This window comes from Triturus cristatus, chromosome 4_1 (assembly GCF_964204655.1).
Source record: "Triturus cristatus chromosome 4_1, aTriCri1.1, whole genome shotgun sequence".
Taxonomy (NCBI): Eukaryota; Metazoa; Chordata; class Amphibia; order Caudata; family Salamandridae; genus Triturus; species Triturus cristatus.
Genome location: NC_140585.1, coordinates 948905070 through 948921606, shown reverse-complemented (window position 1 = coordinate 948921606; position 16537 = coordinate 948905070). Strand labels below are relative to the sequence as shown.

The 16537-nt window shown below is 39.7% G+C and overlaps 1 protein-coding gene across 1 annotated transcript in view; it reads left to right on the top strand.

Moving 5' to 3' along the window:
* The window catches only part of LOC146855885 (uncharacterized), a 295136-nt gene that overhangs the window by 185879 nt on the left and 92720 nt on the right, over positions 1 to 16537 (top strand). The gene's annotated exons all lie outside the window — the stretch shown is intronic.

Sequence of the window (16537 nt, the reverse complement as noted above, 5' to 3'; positions counted from 1 at the left end):
ACTATGGAAATGCTTTATTCTTGGGTATTCCAGATTATCTTTTTAATAAACTGCAGTTTGTCCAGAATTCGGCTGCTCAAATTCTTTTGAATCTCTCCCAAGGTCTAATATTTGTTTTCACTTGAAAGCTCTTCAATGGCTCCCAATTTAAAAAAAAGGATTGTTTCTAAAACACAGGTCCTTGCTCACAAAGCACTGCAGGCCACCGGGGTAAGCTATCATGGGGAAAGGATTAAAGAGTATGTTCTTTCTAGAAGTCTTTGATCTTCTACTGGTCGGTTGTCAAAGATCTCAAAGATTCATGAACAAGAATTGAAGGAAGTTCTTTCTCCTATCGGGTCAATTGCCTGGAATAAACTCCCTTTGTAGCTACACACAACAGCTGAGACATCAATCTTTAGGAAAAAATTAAAAACGTGGATGTTTCAACAGGAATAATGTCACTGTTTGCCTGTTCAGATAGCCTTTAAGACAGCGCCGGGGCACTCAGTTGAGTATCCGTGCACTTTAAAAATATATTTTTCTTTATAAATTTCTTAATCTAGAAAGAGTACATTTTTGAAGCTGTTCTCTTCAAGGTGCAGCAGCAATGTCCACTTATTGGAAGTATAATGTCTATGTTCTATTTACCTAATTTCAGCAACATTTTGATGAAACAATTGGCAATGGTGAGGGACAGTGGATTTATGCAATTCTTTGTCCTTGCAATATTTACCTCTTAATTATGGATTAAACACTTTCGCCACTTCAATTGCAGTGACAAAAATCATTGCTTGAAGCTCAATAGATGAGAATAATACTGCCATTGAAAGTGCTTCGTAAATTCCATTTTTTGATGCATAATCTGGCCCTCATTGGAGCATAATTCTAGTTGCACTGAACAGTGGTAAAGCTCTGCAGAGAAGTTTGGAAGCTGTCATTGTAATTATAAAACCTATTTTTACAATGAAGAGGTTCCATATTTTACAGTTCTCTGCATTTTATGCAATTAAAGCACCTCGCTATGTAAAATAAGGTACAGATAGAGCGGTAAATTGACCGATAATAAATTTTCAGTTAAAATACCCTAAGGGTAATGTAATAAATAGTGCATAGGGGTCAAATTGTCGTTTGCTCAGCCAGTTAAAACCAGCTAATGTTAGTGTTTTTAGATTTCGTTTTATTACCAAAACATAGGTGTTTGGATGATATACTAAATGTAACTGCCATTTTATTTTTTGTAGTAAACGACTTCTACCCACTGTGCATTATCATCAACTGTTCACTGATCTACTATGCTCATAAATGTATCTAAGGAAAGTGCACATTTGAGAAAATCATATATTTGTGTAAACAATAAATATCAGAAGTCCATTGATGGTGAACGTCCATTACAGTACTCCAATGGGTCCAGAAATCATGTGCAACCTTAAAAACAAATATTAGAATATGTTAATCCCCCCTCAGAATAAAAGTTACTGTATTTGTGATTTTGCACATAATCTTACATTAATGTGTTTAGCTCACTTAACGTGTTTTTGACGTCTTTAATCACTCGTGGGTATGTGACAGTACATATAACACTGTTAAATTAGATTGTGCGGTTGTGAGAATTGCTTTTGGTGCTCCATTTATCAACTGCAGAGCCTTTCTTTGTAGTCAATAGAGATTTGACTAGATCAATTAAAGTTAAACTACTGCCAATGCAGCAATCCTGCATGTTTACAGAAAAGCATTTATTTTTTATAGTCAAACAGATTTTGTGCAGCTGTGTTTAGGTCTGTTGTGGCCTATTATCCACAGTGTTTTCCTTAAACCCAACTTTTGGAGTTAAAGCAAAAATGAAATATAATATTCATACATATAAATATAAAAGCTAACCTTTCTTTAGTAAGTATAATCGAAGTGGTATGTTTTGGGTTTTTTAGCCAAGCAGGTAGCATCTGTCCTTGTAGCCAGGGCATAGGCAGGTGCACATTTGATAGGTGGTAATATATGCTGGTGCAAGCTCAGACAGTCAAAGGAGTGGGTCTAAAACTCTCACTGCAAAGCAGTTGGCTGGTGCAAGGTTTGGGGCCTTACAAGAGAAGCTGAAAAGTGTTAACTGTAAACAGAGAAAGATGATCAACATGACCTGTTTTCAGAGTGCATGAGAAAATCTGTATGTAAATATAAATTTCGTCTGACAAAGCATTATTTAGTTTCCTTGTAACACTGTCCTCTTTAGACAAATCTGCACAAAACTCAGCAGACTAATAGCACAATAGGCAAACTGTGGGCATGTCAAGGTTTATTTGTAGCATCGAGGGGGAGGGGTGGAATTAAAGGGTTGGGGGTCAACATTGTATTGTGTTTTTAGTTGCAAATTCCAGGGGTTTCCACTACAACAAAAACACTGACTAGAATTACATCAAACATAGCATGAATCTCAGACTACCTTTTTGGGACGCTACAAATTGGTTCAGCAGTTTGTGCAATATTTGCATTATGCCAGGTTTCTTAGCGGGCTTAAAGACTTTATAATCCAGTCTTGTACATATTGTTACCATTAGTTGACCAACAGTCTTGGTCAATGATTTCGAAATTAAGCACACAATAGACCACGTCCTACAATCATCTAATGGGGGCCTCTGGAAACAACTTGGGTCTATGAAATTCGGTATCTGTTCAGCTGGCAAAAAACTGTTGTTTTTTTTTGTTGCAGAGGCTATTAGAGTAAGTCATGCCGTGAGCCTATTCCTGAAAAAAAATTGTTGTTGGGTTTGCAAACTCTAAACTGTTGGCTGGCCCAAATAAAATGTGCATATTCTTGGAAAATCACGTTTTTTGTTGCCAAATTCTAAAAATGAGGGAAAAAAGTAACTTAACAGTGTGACGATACATCACCAAAGACTGTTGCAGTAAGCACTGGACATAGGAGTGTGTCCAAGCCCTGTGTTTAGACCTGCCATGCACAGCCAAAGACCATGCATAGCTGGTTCAGTAAAATGAGAGGTGGTGCAGGCCCTGGCTTGATTGTTGCAGCTTGATCAGTTGGCTTGGACTACTGTTCACACATGGCCAGCCACTGGCCTGGCCCCACACCCCATAAAAAACAATGAAGACAGTAAATAACACTAACAGCATGTAGGAATAAATATAAAATAATATAACATGTATCCATTTATTTTTAAATATTTTAAAGGCTTGAGTACTTTTTTTCAAATGTTTTTATATATAAAGTATTTCCTTTTACTAACCATCAAATTAAATTAAAATGTGCCCTATTACTTTCTATATGGAGACCACCACCCCCTATGGCAGAAATCTCCAGAAACAACCAGAAGGTTACTTTTAGTAAATTTGTGGTTGCATATTGGAGACTTGTAAGTTTAAATCTAGGCAGAGATCTCTGCACAGAAATGATGAACTCCATCCACAAGGAGATCTCCACCTAACTGAAGGGGCTTGGTTGGCACCATTTAGCAGGATAGGCTCACAGCTGGCAGAGTCCATGCACAAGGTTGTTGGAAGCCTGTTGTGTCCCTGAGGCTTCACATCAGCAGGTAAGCCAACTAGCCCATGGAGTCACTCTCCTTCAAGAGATGCAGGTCCGGTCCTTCTCACGCAGGCAAGAGGGCAGCAGGCCAGCACAGCAAGGCAGCAGTCCGGCAGGACAGCAGTCTAGCAGAGTGGCAATCCTTAAGGATAACAACAATGCTTCTTCCTGTTAGAGTATCCACAAGTCTAGAAGTGTACTGAAGAGTTGGTATCTGAGGTCCAGTATTTATACTCAGTTGTGCCTTTGAAGTGGAGCAGAAGCTTCTAGAGGTCTCTCTTTGGAGTCTCTAAGTATCATGTCTTCCTTTTCCTGGCTCCAGATTAGCTACAGAGGCTATGCAGCCCATTGTGTGGGGGCAGGACACAGCCCATTCATGTATGTGTGGCTGTTCCCCGCTCCTCTCTCCCATCCTGCCAGTGATGCCCCATCCAGGCAAAACTAAGCTCCCTAGTGTGGGTTGCTGTGTAGGAGGAATACACAAAACTCAGCTGTCAGCTACACTCAGTCATGTGACCTAGTTACAGGTGCTAATGTCTGAGGCAGGAAAATGACAACGATCTAGAAGTGGCATTTTTAAAATTGTTATTTAAAATCAACTTCAACATAAGTTCGTATTTTTCATTACAGTTCCAAAGACCCCAAACATGAACTGGATACCTACTCTCATTTGGAAATTACAACTTATTAAATGTAATAAGGTAACTCCAATGTTATCCTATGGGCGAGATCAGCTTTGCAGTAGTGACAAATTAATTTAAAAGTTTTTCACTACCAGGACATGTAAAACATAAGTATATGTCCTACATTTTAAATACATTGCACCCTGCCCTCTGGGCTGTCCAGAGCCTACCCTACGGGTGACTTATTTGTAGTAAAAAGGAAGGTTAGGGCTTGGCAAACTGTTTATTTTGACAAGTGAAAATGGTAGTTTAAAACTGGCATGCCCAGATTCTGTTTGGGCATACCATCTCGTCCTTGATTGATTGTTATTGTTTAATTTCAGTACTTTGATGTTTCTGCCCAAAATTTCCTAGTGTGGGCTTTCAATAGTTTGATAGTTTTAAAATAATATACCTTATAAATTACTAGTGTTCAATTGCTGCACAGCTAGCTTGGGAGATAGAAGTACCATAAATACATACCATATATAAACTACACCACTCTGGCATTATGGAATTCCGTAGCTCAAATTTCCCTAACTTGCTAAATTTTGTGTGCACCACCAACAGACAACAATTTGTAGTGCATCACCGGTCACACATAATTTAGTGTTCCTATGCATTTTTCTGAATGTGGATTGAGGCACTCCTTCCTGGCTTTTACAATGGTCAAAAAACCATCCAAGGTTGTGACTTAGATTACACCTCATACATGGGGCCACCAAGAACATTGTGCCATCTGGCAATGCAATGAGGGCCTAGCAGCTGAGCCGTAATTAATACATCTACTGGTTCTTACATGCCCATTTCACCAGCAGAATCATTACACAGAAGCATAGTAGAGACCAGTTTACTAGAGCTGGTCTCTATCTCTCTATCGCATAACCCAATAGAACCACAGCTATAGCTGGATGAGCTATAGAAAATCAAATTTTCTTGTTTCTGAACTAAAAACTTGAATCATGTTTACAATTAAAATCAATAAAACCAGAGATTGTTGGTTCCTTACTTGTACATTATAGGACTGGTGATTAAACCTGCTTGCATACAACAGTTAACACAAAACCTTTGGGACTATGTAAAGCACACATTGGTCTAGTAAAGGCACCTATTTTCGTGTGCAAGGCCATTACTCTCCTTTTCCTAGATCAAGACTCATGAATGTGCGTTCTTTACAAAAATCCAGAATATTGGTGGTCAGTTTCAAGGGAAAAGTACACTGTTATAAAATTGCAAAGGGACGGTCTGTATGCCAACTTTTGCTGTATGACCTTGATTGGGCTCTCATCCTATTTTTGAGGGACACCTTAAACCTTACCTAGGAACACCTGTAAATTCTGTGGTATTTGATGTCCTCCGTGTATATTGTACTTTGAAATGTTAGTCAATCAGATAATTTTATATGATCTGCATCTAATCGTTGCCAGGTGTGTCATGCATGATTTTGAAACTTGGGCTCTAACCTATGAAAACCCCTGCATTTTTACTTTTGGACCTCTGTTTTTTTAACCTTTATTGTGGTGTGGCACTCTCTATAGGAGTGTCACCTACCATAATGTTGTTAGTAAAAAGGTTTGAGCTCTTACTTTCACTATCCACCTTTCAAAATAAGGTCTACTGATGTGGTGAGATTGGGTAAATAACTGGGCAGGATGCATATGCACACAGGAATGTGCTGGCTGTGTGAGGACAACTATTCTCTGACTCATCTGTGCAAAGGTATCATTCTGGCAGACAATGTCCAGCCTAAACTAATACGACTTAATTGGAGTCTTGTAGGAACTGCACAATTCCTTGTGGTAAGGTATATACTGATATGGTGTATGATTTGTAATGTTTCGCTGTAAACCTTGTATAGTAAATTATGATTAAACAGCACTTCCAGACTGGCATGTAGTTCAGAGATCAGCTTAGCTGTGTTATGTGCAGATTAGTAGGCAGATTCTGATTCCAACTATGAGATTAGTTTAACATATTTGGATTGCATAACATGCTTTATAATTTGGCGTATTCCTGTGAGTCAGCCCCTGTTGAGATTTGTATTTTGAGGTGCTTTGAGGTGTTAGCTAATTATTCTCCTGCATGGGCTAAGAAAATTAAAGGCACTAGGACACAATAGGCCAATTCCAGAAAGACGAAACATCTCCTTATGAAGGGAAGAGGAAGGGTTGGATTCTCCATGACTGCCATTTTTCCAACTTCCCAGGAGGCAGGACTGGAGTAGGACTGTCAATTGGCTGGTTATTGCTAGTAATATAAAGGAATGGAAGAATGCGGTGGCACTTCCAGGCTGGGTGGGTGCCTCTCTAGCCACAGAAAACACCACCTTCCTTTTTAAGTAACAACAAAGACTCAGAATCCTAACAATTTTACAAGTCCAGAGGAATGATTACCTTAACTGATGCATCTCTGCCAGGTGTCTGAGGACTCCTGGATTGTTGTAGTAGAAATTACTCCCTAATCCTCAGGGATCCCTCGTGCCTTGATAGGGAAGCTCTTCAGTGGGGGTCCCCTGGAGTGACAATCACTGCCCATCTCCTCCCATTCCCCACATTTCGTAAAAAAACATTGTGAATAGGTGGGCAGAGCATGATAAACGAGAGGGCGAATTTGCGACTTGTAAAAATACTTTCAGGTGGAGGTAAGGAGCCAGCATTAGCTGTAGGGGCTAGGGAAGCGAACTCTTGTTCCCAGATTCTTCCCTGTCACATGCCTGAAGAAGAAGCAGCAACAAACACCCATAGGAGAAAAATTACGCTTGAGTGAGGGGTGCTCATTAACCCTGTGAAGTGGTATAGAAATCATTGGCCTTGATAGCATTAATGAAAGAAAACGAAAACAGCCTTGGTCCACTACAGAAGCAGTTGTTTGTCCCCTACGCCCCTCAGAAGAAAGCCATGAAAAACACAACGTTAACGTTCTGGACCCAGTTGGAAGGTCCTCAATAAGCTAACCCCATAAGTTGTGGTGATCAAAAGTGGTGCTAGCCGATCAGGATAATGAAAGAAATAGTAGTGTTAAATGCTGCATGACTTGTTATTTATGTAAAATCTATGTCAAGGCCAGTGGGATTGGTTTCTGAAAGGCAAATTGTTTAATATGACTTGGTAATGTTGATAGGCTTCAGATTGCTGATGTAGTATCCATTGCAGACGACTCTATGCTTGATGTTATGATTGTGAATGAATCTCTCTGGCAAAGCCTTTGTGAGAAATTGGGTGACTGGTTGAAGGGGGGATGAAACCCTCAAGCAGCAACCACAATCCTTGACTGGATGAGACTCCTGCAACGAACCCATATTAACCTGTGCTCAACCCTTTGGCAGCTTGGCTCAGAGTAGTCATATTTAACTGAGAGTACTTATGCAGCACCTCAAACAGTAATAAAGTGAAAACACAACACAAGAAAAATCCCACACCACTTTAAAAAAACAAAGTAAAATGTTGTATATAAATCAAGGCCAAAATGACAAAGATCGGATCGGTAGAACAGGAGATATGCTATTTTAAATATTTAGGTGTAAAATAGCACCAAAAAGGCCAAAGCACCACTCGCAACTATCTAGTCATGCAAGACCGGGAGAAATTCCCAAATTCAGGCCGACTGTTTTGGAGAATCGGACAGATACAAGGACCAGGTAGTCTGGCTGAAAAGTTACCTGCTCAGTCCAGCGCAGAGAGTCCAGTCAATGGTGGAAGGGGCTGCAAGAAGAAGAAAAGCATCATGGATGGTCGCTGATGTAGAGCAAAGAGGATGCCTGGTGTCATGGACGCTCGTCGCTGTAACGTTCAGATCCTGCTGTCGTCTAAAGCGGGCGGGACGGAACTTCGCGTTGGTGCTCCGTGCTATAGCACGAAAGGTTGGGATGACGGAACTTCACCTAGGTGGGCTGTGCGAGTGACAGGATTTCCGCCTGCGCATGGTCACAAAGAGCCCAAAAACGTTTAATTCAGCCTCTTTAAGGCCACACCAGGGGTCCAGGACTTGAGGGGGCACCACATGGGATCCGGGGCGTGCACCAGCTGGATATGGGTGCTGGCGCAGGTCGTTGTGAGCCCGTTATGTTCTTGTGGCTTTAATCCGGAGGCCAGCTGACTCTCCCTTGTAGTCATTCTGAGAGTCCTGGGTTCAGGTGCAGGTCTAAACTGACTCAGGCAGGAGGGCAGCAGTTCGGCAGTCCAGGAAGGCAGCTTTCTAAAAGTTCATGTACAAAGAGGTTGGACCTTTTAATCAGCTGGGTTGGGCCACTTGTGTATGTATTACAACAAAATACCCAGACTTGCAATCATTTAATCAACACAACTTTTTGTGAAAGATTAAGTAATTTAATTAACTTAATGTTATCTTTTGATTTAAATTGTTATGTATTTTGAGACATTAAACAAACCCATTAAACATATCCGTCTGACCACATTTGAATGTAAGACACAGTTTTTCAGTCCCATCTGAAATACATACTTTTTCTAAATCACTCAAAGGAAAATAATTCTAGACTGAATGCATACAACAAAACAAACAAGAAAAACTAATTAGTAATGAGCCAGTATTTTAATTTTATAGTGCTGGAGTTTCTATTAGTCTCTTTGTGTTGGTAAAAAAACGTAAAACTCCTTTTTCCATTGAGTTCTCCTCAGGACCGTTGACTGACTTATTCTCTTTCACTTTGAAACGCGTGAACCTGCTCTGAGAGTCTTTTGCTAAAGAGACAACCAAACATAGACAATCCTTCAAGGGACATTGGAGGCCTACTCAAAGGGTGTGCTGAGACAACCCTCAGTTTGTGTTTCAAATTGAAGTTTAAGTTTTTAATGGGTCTTACTTATTCAAATGTTGTCAGAAGGATATTTTTTATCTGGTTGTTGAATTTTTCAAAATACTATAACACTTTAAATCGAAAGATAAGCTTAAGTTAATTAAATTACATGAGCTTTCAGAAATGTGTTGAGTAAATGATTGTCAGTCTGGGTAATCTGTTGTAATACAACCTTCTAAAAGTGGCATTTCAGAGCTGTAATTTAAAATCCGACTTCAGCATTAGAGGATTTTTCATTATAATTCCTAAACACCAAGCATGAACTTGTTACCTGCTCCCATTTGGAAATGATCACTTATTAAATGTAATAAGGTAACTCCAATGTTATCCTGTAGGAGGGGCCAGCCTTGTAGTAGTAAAAAGCAAATTTAAGATTTTTTCACTACCATGGCATATAAAAATTAAAAATGTATGTTCAGCCTTTTAAGTACACTGCACCCTGCCCACTGGGTTGTCCAGGGCCCAATCAAGGAGTGACATGTATGCATTAAAAAGGGAAAAGGAGGATTTGAGCCTGGCAAAAGATTGGTTTTGACAGGTCAAAATGGCAGTTTAAAACTGCACACGCAAGCTGAAGTGGCTGTCCTGGGGCTTGTTTAAAGTGCTACATAAGTGGGTGGCACAATCGATGCTGCAGGTCCACTGGTAGCATTCAATTCATAGGACCTGGGCACATGTGCAGCCACTTTACTATGGACTTACAAGTAAATCAAATATACCAATTGGGTATTAGCCAATTTTACAATGTTGTAAGGAAAGAGAACACGCCCTTTAGCACTGGTTAGCACTGGGAAAGTGCACCAAGTCCTAAAGCCAGCGAAAACAAAGTCAACAAAACCAGAGGGTTGAAGGCAAAACAATGGGGGAAAAATTGCACCAAAGGTCTAACAGCCTTTTAAAATAGTAAATAACCTTATGTAATTTTGTTATGGGCATAGATGGGTGTATTACTGTTTTAAAGGTTCCAGCTTGCAGTTGCGTACATTCTCACATGGTGCCTCAGAGGTCATTGGAACAGACCACAATGAAGGCGTTAGATGTCCACTGTGACCATTCTTTAGGGTACGTAGTATGCACCCTGGTTCTGCTTTGAATGAAGCCCATTTTAGAAGGGTTCCAGTCTGTTTTCCCACCTGCAATGTTGGAAAAGCATGTAATATTGTGCATAATATTTAGTTGTGTAATGTATTAAAATACATTTTCTTTGTTAAATCAGAGGCACTGACTGGATTGTGTTTTATTGAGTGCTACTTGTTGCATTGCGTAGTTAAGAGTTTCAACCCACCGCACCTCCTTGAGTCAGCTGTGGAGCAGTGAGCCAAGGATGGAGTTTCTCAGAACTTCTATTTTAGGGTTTGAGTTCATACAGTAAATTTTAATCAAAAATACTTTAACCGGTGCATTGTACACGTACACTATCCACACCGTGCAACATCATATAAAATTATGATTTTATTTGGTGATAGCTAGCCGAGACTGATGGCACCATTAAAGATTTTATTTCCTTTAGGACATCTGGAAACCGATCCAAAAAGTTGAAGGAATTTGTCATTAATTGGCATATATTATCTAATTGTAGCCGTGTATACCCTATGACTTTCCACACCCAAACTATTTTAAAAAGGATTTGCATTTCACTTTTCGTATAATATTACATTGTGTAAAAGTAACACCTGTTATTTACAGTATTTATGGCCTCACTGTGAGCATCCTCTAGCTGTACCTGGTATTTCCCCTTTGAGTTAATAGTGGTGGCATCAGTATTTCTGGTGAGTTGGACATTACATTTGGGACACCATGTGGCACCTAAGAAAAGAGGAATTAAAGTAATTTTTGTCCTGATGCTCCTGGTTATTTTTCTTTCCCCCCTGGAACTGACCGCAAAAATACACCTCCAGATATCTCCAGTCCTGTGGAGCTACCTTGGGAGACATATTTCAAGTGGTGCTGGTAACCCCCTTACCAACCCCATCAGAATTAAGAGCCAACTCATAATGAGCTATAGGAAGTGCAGCATGAAGCACTATATATGTTCTTGTTGTTATCCTCACCACCTGGGGCGGCCTTTTATAGCCTTGTTGGTATTGGTTTATGAATATAGAGTCAAGATGGAATGTTAATTGTGCATCAGGCTGTCACTCTGGTTTATTGTGTAAACTAATTCGGAACACAACTATTGAAGTGGTAAAATTAAAAGAGCTACAATCTTTCTTTCCTACATTTCACACGGTTGTATTTACTCATTATTAGCGACTTTTTGCTGAGGTTGATGAATAATTATCCATGGCAGTCTAAATTGTTCATTCCTGACCTTCCCAAATATGCGCTTGGTAAATTATTGCGCAGCTTTATCCGACTATAACCTATCTTAAGCCACAAGTCAGTATCGCATTTCTACACTATATTCGAAGTTGCTTTTTTGTAGACAAGACATGGATCAATACATTACCTCCAAGTACCTAGCCCCTTGCCATCTTCTAAACAGATTGTTTTCTTTTTTTTAAACTTTTCCCTTTAAACAGAGAGAGGATATATTCGTACACCCTATCCACAAACTATTTTTCATAATTTGCAGAAATTACTTAGTAAGTAGGTGTTTTTTCTAGTAAGTGGTATAAAGTCAACCTATTTCGCTTCTCACATGATAGTTAGGGTCGAGTTCATAAAGGTAAATCTAGAGGCCAAGATTTCCAAGCCAATAGCTTACGTCTACACTTGGATGGAAGTCTTCCAGCATGCCCATTTACGGTTATGGCTTGATGTAGATATCCACCTAGATGCAATTCATGAACTCCGAGTGGGGATTTACACCTAATAGGATTAATGGTCTGCTTCCCTTTCCGCAGAGGGTGCAGGCATGTACAACACAAAATAAGACCATTAATTTACTAATTGTACCTTTTACCTGTGTATTTTAGATGCAAACCAGCCAAACCCAGTTCTACATAGTGTAGGCAGAAATCTCTGCCTGAACTATTTATCACAAGTAATTCACCGCAATATGTAAATAGGCATCATCTGAGGAAAATAAGACCCATACAAACATTTCTACTGGAAGCAGATAAATGGGAGACAGGGCTTTCCCCTTGTAATACCAGATATTGTGGAATGACACCAGCTACAGTTCTGTTGAGTGTCATTGTGTGTGTGTTTGTTTGGACATAGAACCAGTTATGATGAGTCTGTGTGCAGAGTAGAGTTAGATGTAAGATAAGTCTTGCGTATTATACTGCTTAATTTTTTTTTACATATTTGAATTTTCTATGAATGTGCATCTGTGAAGTTCACACTTCAATAATGTGATTTGTACAGGTGTCTACAATTTACGTGGTTATATGACAATGTTCAGCACTTTTATTTTTTAGTATATTGATTAAATGTTTTCTCTCTTTACAATGTGACTCGTATAGTTGTCTGTAATGTTTAAATTGTATGACCATCGAAAATGTTTTTTTGATGTGTTTTTTCTTTTGGGCACGCTTTTAACATTTCAACAATGTGATTTATATGGGTGCCTGCGGTGTCTAAAGTTATTTGATAGTTTTTTCGTTACTGATTGTTTTATTTGTTTTTAGGTATTGTGTTATTTCCTATGTTGACTGATTTGCATGTGATTCCCTTGCAGTGCATTCAAGTTGCTTTGTGTGAGATGTGCTACTCCCAAGCTTGGTTGTAATAAATCTGAGCTTTTTTGGGATTTAGTAGTACAGGAGTAGATGCTGGTGTAACTTTTTGTGAATTGCAAATGGCTTTCCATTTTGTAGGTGTGCTTTGTATTTGCATACCCTTAATTTCCCCTTTCCATTTCCCACTTTGTAGCAGATTTTCAACATTTTCCAAATACTATTGACACTCGCGCATGTATACCAGAAAGTTATACCCATGTGTACGTAGTTGGACTCCTGCCTGGAAGGTCATAGGACCAATGTAGGCCGAGATCTCCACCCGTACATATGTGAATTGCACTTGAGTACATGAAATAGTATACTACTGCACGTACTAATCAAAGACATTTTGTGAATTGGGCCCTAGGTCTATTAGCCGGACACTCCATTTACAAAATGAAAGCTCAGCTTTATCATTATAGAAAGAGTTCCAGTTTTACAGACAAATGTGTTTCATAACACTGACAGAAACAGATGTATATAGCATAGCCCTACCTTAGGAAAAATATTGTCCCGTATTTTGTATTTTACTAATTGCCAAAAATAAACGTGGAACAAGCTGTATGACGGTTAACATGTAATTCGGTATAATACAGCCTTCTTGGTGTTATATTGACATTTCTTTATTCAGAATTCAGTTGTGGTTTATTATATCATCCCCAACCTGTTGGCACCATTTTCGGAATATATTCTACATGATGCTCCTTACGTATCCGATATGTTGCTGGGGATGAGATAGCGCCTCTATAGATGTGGTTTTGCCCATAAAAAATCATCTTGCTAATAACTTTTGGTTTAACACCTCTATCTGAGTCGTTCCGAAAACGGTATTTGTTAAACGTGGGCCAATAACATGTCCTTTAGAGCAAATATACTAAAACTCTTTCACAAATATATTACTGCTGTGGGAAAGTCAAACTTCCATGTTATTACCATTGTACAACATAGTACAGCATAGTTGGCATGAAACAATAAAGCTTATTCTTTCACAGAATGCAAGTTACAATGACTTGACAGAGATCCCAACACTGTTAATAGTCACAAAGCTTTTATGTGCCATTTTATCTCAGTGAATAGATTTAACCCACCCTGGTTCTGTTTAAAGTCCTTATTTTATAACTACTACACATAAGAAAACAAAATGTCATTAATCTTACACGCAGTTGTGCAAAGTGTAATGTGTGGTTTACTATCATTGTTGAGCAAGGAGATGGACATCATGACCCGCTGGAGATATAGGGCCTGCTTATGATCTTAGTGGATGGGTTACCGCATCACAAACTTCCGCCGTATTATAAGTTCAATAGGATATAATGAAATTGTAATTCGGGGATGGGATATACGTCACGATTGTGACGGAGTAACCCATCTTGAGTCATAGCCCCTAAAAACACTCAACAGTGGTAAAAAATAGCACATTACCCTCAGCACATCTTGGACTAACAACTCTGCATAGCTTTACCACTGTCAACACTACTAGAATTATGTGGTATGACGGACCAAGTTATGCAGCAAAGTAATCTAAGTTATGCAGAAAATTGTCCAGTACATTCTGGTGTAAAAATATTCTCACACATTTGCAGTATAAACATTTTGTTTGAAATGTTCATACTTTTAAAATTGTGGCAAATTAGGTGAATCTATAATTATGCAGTAAATGCTCCAGCTACAGTTACATTTAACGTGTAATATAGAAATACATTCAAGGTGCCATGTGCAATTAGGTTCTGTATTGTCATATTGCCATTCTGATTACATGTACAAACCACAGTGCCTCCTGGTTTCCAGTTTAACCAGAACACTTAGATGTAATATTGAACCATATAAATTACATAGATATTCATTATGTATTCTCTTTCTTTTGTTAATTCGTTTGTGGTATATTTTGCTCAGAAGTCAATAAGGTGTGTTTAAAAATAAATTCAGAAATCCCTTAAAATACCACAGTTAACTAGAAATTATGGTTACTAAACAAAAAATAAAATATGAAAAAAACTAAAAAAAAATTATTGCTGCTGACCTCACACAATGGTATGATGGTTAATACCAGAAATTACATTGATTACTACACTGGTGACATTGCATCTTGCTTTAACACCAGCATTATCAGTGACGTCACTTTGGATACAGTATCATATCGTAGTTTGATTATGCGCGGTTTTTAATGATGTTGTGTTAATTCAAGTTATTTATTGTTATGAATTTGTGAGTTCACAAGGATTGCATTTATTGTATAAGATGGTTTGGATGGCGGCGTTGTAATAGTTTTGCTCACCTAACATAAGTGGAAAATGTCCTTCGGTTTTTGGTTTTGTTTTGTAACCATAACTTTAATTGTCACACGTTTTTGTAACTAAAAGTGACTAACTTAATGAGTTTTTTTTTAGTTAGATGTGAACATTTTTTAAAGATCTATCACACCTATATGTGTCTGAGAAGCAAACATGTTTTATTGGTGGGATGTTTTGGCTCCAATCTGCAGCTTATTTGATTTTTTTTTTTTTTAAATGGATTGAGCAAATAAATGATTTTCCTTCGCTTCATAATAGTGTTATGCAGCACCATAAAGCGAACTCTCTAAAATCATTGTTGGAAGAGTTTTAAAAATTTTAAACAGTATTTTGGGACTTCCAAACCTACAGGCAAGCTGGCACCAGGAATAAATACCACTCCTGAGCAAGGAGGCGCAATGTGTGGCTAAATGGGGGTAATATGCAACTGCTGCCTGCAAGGTTCTTGTAACATTGATCCCTGATAATAGAATATTCAGGTCATGATTACCATTCATGAAGACAACTCTGATTAAGGGTGCGAAGTAGAGTGCTTCATGTCTGTCATTGTTTAAATGCTCTGCATAGTTTAGAGGCTAAGGGGTCTATTATGATGTAGGGTGGATCGCCACCTCCTGCAAGGCGATCCGCCCTACATCATACCCCACCCGCAACCCATTTCCCCCCGCCATATTAGTATGGCGGGGGGACCCCGGCGGACGGAAAGACCGTCCGCTGGTTTTCCACCGGTCGACCAGTCGACTGGGCGGAAAAGGGGCTGCATATGGTGGTGGTGTCTGCTAGACCCTGCCATCCATATTAGCATGGGCAGCGGTGCAGAGCTTTCCATGGTGGAGACCCCGCCATGGAAAGCCATTCGGATTTTGCATACAGGGCCCCTTTGCGGGCCCCCAGGGTATTGGGGGGCTGGGGGGTACACATGGTACTCCCCTACATTGTCACAGACAAGGTGACAGGCACCGCGCGGTGCCTGTCACCTCGTGCATGACGATGCAAAACGCGCATTCCCAGCATTGTGGCGGGCGGTGCTGTGAGCACTGCCTGCCAAATGAGTGGAATAGAGAATGCCACCGCCGTGGTGGCGGTGGCATCCTAATTGCCGGTGCAGGACTGCTGCACCACTGGCGGCCGGTCCCAGCACCGCTACGGTTTCGTCCGCCCGCCATCCTAATAGGCCCCTAAGAACCGAATTTATATGTTGGCCGAAAGGGTACTATTTCGCAACAGTAACCGAGGACCATTTCCAACATAATAGTTTGTCTTGGTGATTTAAATGCGGGTAGACCTTTGGTGTAAGAATGGGTGAGACTGCTCCGTCTCTGCCGTGGTTAAACCCCTTCGGCGGCACAATGGAGTAAGGGCCGTGGGCGATTGACCTGTATGTCCACCCACCTAATTTAAATGGGCAGACCTAGAGATTGTTTTTCTCTGCCTGCCATCGTCAGGAAAACCCTGACGGTGAGGGTCAGTGAAAGCCTCAAGATGCCCCCTCTCCATTTGAGATCACTCATGGGGAGGGGGAAATTTTGAGGAGGCGATTTGTTTTTTTTTTATCAAATACATAATCCTGTTGTGGAGTTTTATTTTTC